Source organism: Triticum urartu, chromosome 4A (assembly GCF_056163025.1).
Source record: "Triticum urartu cultivar PI428250 chromosome 4A, HENAU_Tu73, whole genome shotgun sequence".
Classification (NCBI taxonomy): Eukaryota; Viridiplantae; Streptophyta; class Magnoliopsida; order Poales; family Poaceae; genus Triticum; species Triticum urartu.
In genome coordinates this window covers 615,396,185-615,402,226 of record NC_141876.1, presented here as the reverse complement: position 1 = coordinate 615,402,226, position 6,042 = coordinate 615,396,185, and the positions used below count along the sequence as shown (strand labels likewise).

Genomic DNA, 6,042 nt, shown 5'->3' with positions numbered 1-6,042 from the left:
GATGTGATCCCGTTATCAACGACATCCAATGTCCATGGCCAGGAAACCGTAACCATCTATTGATCAACGAGCTAGTCAACTAGAGGCTTACTAGGGACATGGTGTTGTCTATGTATCCACACATGTATCTGAGTTTCGTATCAATACAATTCTAGCATGAATAATAAACGATTATCATGAACAAGGAAATATAATAATAACTAATTTATTATTGCCTCTAGGGCATATTTCCAACAGCGGATTCTTTTGAGATTAAGCATGGAGAAGAAACGGATCAGAGTAGCTGCACTATCAGTTGCTGAGTAGGGAGGAGGAGGTGAATCAACCGCTGTACAGATCTGCGCCCGAAGCGCACCACCGCGTGTAATCTCCGGCGCCGGCGGGAGGCAGATAGCAAGAACCGAGTTCAAGTCCATCCTTCTTCGTCACGATGCAGGTATGGACTCATGGCTGTCTGAATGGGGATGCAAATGACATGGCCGTGTGCATGTAGGAAACTCCCGTATCATGGCTGTCTGAATGTATTGTGCCAGCCAAAAATGCAGATATACACGGCATTAAGTTTCGATCTTTTTGCACTCTGAATCCTTTGATACAAAATGCAGATTTACACTGCATTAAGTTCCGTTCTAATGGCAGTCTGAAAGTGTTGTTACAAACTGCAGATACCAACGGGGACAAAATACACTAAACAATTGGAGATGCGCATTGCACAAAATGTGTTAGATTAATAATACATGAATTTGCCATCAGGTGTAGCTTAATAGATGGTGTTTGTCTGACCAAGTCACGGGCTTGCGTCCATATGCTTGGTGGGCATAAGCGAACAAAAGTGGACAGCCTAGGCGAGGTTCAGTAGCTGATGCCAACACACAGGATAACGCGGCAGGGGTGCAGATGCTCCAAAAATCCGCGTCCGAGTTGTTGGTGGTTGGATGTTAGAAGTTGGGGTAGGCAAGTAGGCACAGCGAGATAGTGAATACTATAATGGATGGCGCCTATATAAAGCTAGCCAGCCCACAACCCATCAGTATACTACACCCACCGACGGCAAGTCAATTGAAAAGGCCAGCAAATAAGCATAGGGAGAAGCTTAGCAATGGCCATCACCAACCTTGGGTTCGCTGCCATGCTGGTGATACTACTGCAAGTGTCCACGTTATGCGCCGTGGCACAGCACCACGGCGTGATGACGCTGAATGGGTTCGAGAAAGGCCAGGACGGCGGGGGGCCGTCGGAGTGCGACGACAAGTACCACAGCAACAAGGAAATGATCGTGGCGCTGTCCACCCGCTGGTACGGGGGCGGCCGCCGGTGCCTGAAGATGATCCGCATCACCAGCGAGCAGAACGGGCGCACCGCACAGGCAAAGGTGGTGGACGAGTGCGACTCCAGCAAAGGATGCAAGGACAGCATCGTGGACGCCTCCGCCGCCGTGTGGAAGGCGCTCCGGCTCAACACCGACATCGGCGAGGTCCCCGTCACCTGGACCGACGCCTGAAACCGTGCAGCTATCCACGGTAAGCAGCGGCCGGCGACCGCAAAGACGGCAGTGCTCATCGGTGCAGTCATGTCGAGTACGTGTATACGCATATGGCAGAATAAACTACCCGTATGGATGGCAGTGCGGGTTTATCGAGTATCCTGTAAGAGTCATGTCAGTCTCAATTTAACTAGTCGGTGTTTACTGTTGTGCAATAACCCGACTTATGCTGGCGTATTGTACTACTCTCGTACTGTATTACGGAAGAAGAAATGCTAGCACTTCAGTAGTCTTTTCTAAATATCTCTATCTGAGTTCATCTTTTGTCCTTGTGTATACATTTCCTAGATCGTCCACTGGTGTAGAATTGATTTGATCCTCAACTCTCTCTATTCCATCTACTAACCAGTACACTACATATCCGGGTACAAATGATGAATTTGGGTAGCAGCAAGGGGATCGGAGAGTGAGAGCCGGAGATGGGAAGGGGATAACGCCACAGGCGGCCGGTTCGGGGTTCTGTTCTTTCTTGCCCCTCCACTCCACACGCACACGCTTATATAGCTAGGTCACTTGCTCCAACTTGGGCCATCGTAGCGGCTGCTGGGCCTCCTCTCCCGCCTGGGCCGTCCTTGGGCTGGTTCCTGGCGGACAGGCCGGTCTTGGGCAGTAGTAAGGCCCGTGACATTTCCTCCCCCTTTATCCTAAGCTTTCCCCCAAGCCAGGGCTCGCGGAAAACGCGTCTGCAGGGGAATGACATCCTCCCAGGACGACAGAGAGTCGGGGAAACCAGACCATTTCACCAGCGCTTGTTCCACTTGACGCGCCCCGCGCTGCACTGTCCGCCGATCCAGGAGCTTCTCAGGAACTTGAAACGGAAGCAGGTCTTCGTCCAGCGTAGGCAGCTCCGGTAGGATAGTTGTTGTAGGAGGGATCACCGCTCGCAGCTGGGAGACGTGAACCATCGGATGGATCTTAGCCTGCTCAGGCAAGGCCAACTTATAAGCCACCTCGCCGACACATTGCAGCACCTGAAACGGACCAAAGTAGCGAAAGGCAAGCTTATGGTTAGCGCGAGCAGCCACTGAGGACTGGGCATAGGGCTGCAGCTTCAGATAGACCCAGTCTTGAACCGCAAAAGTCCTGTCTGAACGGTGACGATCCGCCTTGTCCTTCATCCATTGTCGGGCCGGATTCAAGTGCTGCCGCAGACAAGCCAACATAGTGGCGCGCTCCTGAGTCCATTCGGCCAACTCCGGCATGGCTGCATCTGCTATGTTGGAAATCCCAAAGAACCGTGGTTTGTGTCCATACAACACCTCAAACGGAGTGGATTTGAGAGTAGAATGGTATGAAGTATTGTACCAAAACTCTGCCAAGGAGATCCAATCGACCCACTTACTTGGGCAATTGTGCACGAAGCAGCGAAGGTACAACTCCATACATTGGTTCACTCGCTCCGTGGTGCCATCTGTTTGAGGGTGTCTTGCTGAGGAAATGTTCAGGGAGATATGTGCCAGCTTGCACAGTTCTTGCCAAATCTTGCTGGTGAAGATTCGATCACGGTCCGACACCATTACATCCGGAGGACCATGCAATTTGAACACATTGTCCATGTAGGCCTTGGCTACCTGAAGGGCTGAGAAAGGATGCCGCAGGGGTACAAAATGAGCATAGCGAGTTAGCTTGTCCACCACCACCAGAATAGAGTTAAATCGCTTGGATGTAGGCAACCCTTCCACAAAATCAAGTGTGACCATCTCCCATGCTTGTTTTGGAACCGGCAGTGGCTGAAGTAACCTTGGGTACTTGACATGCTCCGGTTTGGCTTGCTTGCAAATGGCACATTCTGCTACATAAGCCTTCACTGTCTGCTTCATTCGAGGCCAAGCAAAATGTTGTTTAAGGCGACTGTAAGTAGCCTGGACGCCCGAATGTCCCCCGATTGCTCCAGAATGGAGTTCGGCCAACACTTGCTGCTGCACCACTGGATTGTTCCCGATCCACACTCGCCCTTTGTAATGGATAAGCCCTCCCTGCACTTGGAACGGGCCATTGGCTGCTGTTGGAACTGACGCTGATGCCAATATCTTGGTACATTGAGGGTCTTGGGTGTAGCTGCGTTTCACATCCTCCAACCAGCGGGGAACACAGACCGAGATTGCACACACTGCAGCTTCTGGGCGACGGGATAAGGCATCAGCCGCTTGATTAAGAGCCCCCTTTCGGTATTCAATATGGTAGTTCAGTCCCAGAAGTTTGGTCAGGGCCTTTTGTTGCCACGGAGTAGTCAACCGTTGCTCGTCCAAGCAGGACAGACTACGATGATCAGTGCGGATCACAAACTCCGAGGTTTGCAAATAAGAACGCCAGCGCTCGACAGCCATGAGTACAGCCAGACTCTCTTTTTCATAGGTAGAAAGCGTACGAAGTCTTGGACCAAGAGTCTGACTTAGGAACGCCAGCGGGTGTTGGTCCTGCATCAACACAGCCCCAATACCCTTGTCCGAAGCATCTGTCTCCACCACGAAGGGCTTGGAGAAATTTGGCAATGCCAAAACTGGGGCTGAGTTTAAGGCTTTTTCAATGCTGCGAAAGACTCCTCATGAGTAGATGTCCAACGAAAAACCACTCCCTTCTTGAGCAACTCGGTCAACGGACGGCTGATCGGACCAAAATGACGCACAAACTTCCGATAGTACCCTGCCAAACCGAGGAACTGGCGCACTTCTTTTGCTGATTTTGGACTCGGCCACTTCTGCACCTTGTCAATATTAGTTGGGTCAGTTTGCACCCCTTCGGCGCTAATGATATGCCCCAAGTACTTCAATCGATCGCTCGCAAATGTGCACTTGCTCATTTTGACTTTCATTTGATTCTCTTTCAAGTTTTGAAATACTGACCGCAGGAGAGTGACATGCTCTTCCAGAGTTTTGTTGTGAACTAAGATGTCGTCTATGAAGACGAGCACCCCTTTCCGCAGATACGGAGCAAACATAGTGTTCATCCCAGTCTGGAACGTTGCCGGGCCACCGGTCACTCCATACGGCATGACCTTGAACTCAAAATGACCATGGTGGGTTTGAAAGGTAGTCTTTGCTTCATCCGAAGGTCTTATCCGAATTTGATGGTATCCCGACCGAAGGTCCAAACTAGTGAACCATTTTGATCCTTGTAGTTCGTCCAACAACTCATCGATCACGGGCAGGGGGTAGCGATTCTTCACAGTGATTGCATTCAAATGCCTGAAATCAATACAGAAGCGCCATTCTCCGTCTTTTTTCTGCACCAACAACACTGGTGATGAGAACGGGCTACGGCTGATTTGAATGATCCCTTGGGCCAACATGTCAGCTACTTGAGCCTCAATCTCATCCTTTTGCGCCGGGTTGTACCGGTATGGCCTAATGTTGACAGGTGCCGCCCTGGTAGCAGGTCAATAGCGTGGTCGAATGAACGATGAGGAGGTAATCCGCGTGGTTCCTCAAAAAGTTCTGAGAACTCTGCGAGCAATCCTTGCACCAACTTCGGTATTTTTGATGAATCACCCTCTGGTTTCACAGAACAGAGTTGTACCAAAGCAAACACTGCCTCTTGAGCCTGCAGCAGTTGCAACTGAACCTTCGAGATGCTTGGGCATTGATGTGCATCCGCAGACACCCCTCGCAGCTGAATAAACTGCCCTTGATGCTGAAAGATCATGCTCTTGGCACCCCAATCGATGTTCATCAATCCACGTGATTCCAGCCAATCCATCCCAAGTATCATATCATAGCTGCCCAATGGAAACAATTTGAGAGTTGACTGGAATGCATGTCCTTGGATGTAGTACTCACACCCCGGTACCTCAGTATTGCAAACTGTCACAGCCCCATCAGCAACTCTCACCCGCAGTGGCTTGGACATTGTCTGCACCTCTGACAGACCCTTGGCGATCTCTAAATTAATGAAGTTGTGCGATGAACCTGAATCCACCAGCATCAATAGAGACTTCCCATGTAAGGTTCCCAACATACGCAAGGCCCTGGGTGATTCTGTTCCTGAAGTAGCAGCAGCCGAGAGCAAACACAGATCCTCTTCCTCCGAGTTGTCCTGGGACGCTGCTGAATCCGGCGACGCGGGCACGGTGAGCATGCCCACGAGCTCCTCCACAACATGCAGTGGCACTGTGGCAGCACAGGTATGCCCTTGCCCCCAACGCTCACCGCAAGTGAAGCATAGGCCACATGCTCTTCGGTATGCGCGCAGGGTCTTGAGCTTGTCGTCCACTGACGGCGCACCAATGGCGATGCGTGCACTATCAGGACTACGCCTGCCATCTGGCGGAGGCGTACCTGGTGAAGTGGGCGCCCTTTTGCCCATTGGAGGAGGACGCCACCGTGACAGGCAGAGGGGGCCGCGCCGAGAAGCGCCCTGCGCGTGCCGTCGACGTCAGCCCACGAGCAGTCACCTGAGACTCCTGCTCCTGTCTCACCATCTCCACCGCTTCCTCCTGCAATTTAGCCAAAGCAACCGCAGTATCCAAATCCTTGGGGCGATGAAGCATAACAGCAACTTTA

At 51.5% G+C, this 6,042-nt stretch overlaps 1 pseudogene; it reads left to right on the top strand.

Annotated features, from left to right (window-relative positions):
- Positions 1–1,019: 1,019 nt before the first annotated feature.
- LOC147977380 (putative ripening-related protein 6 pseudogene) lies at positions 1,020–1,786 on the top strand (annotated as a pseudogene).
- Positions 1,787–6,042: the final 4,256 nt, after the last annotated feature.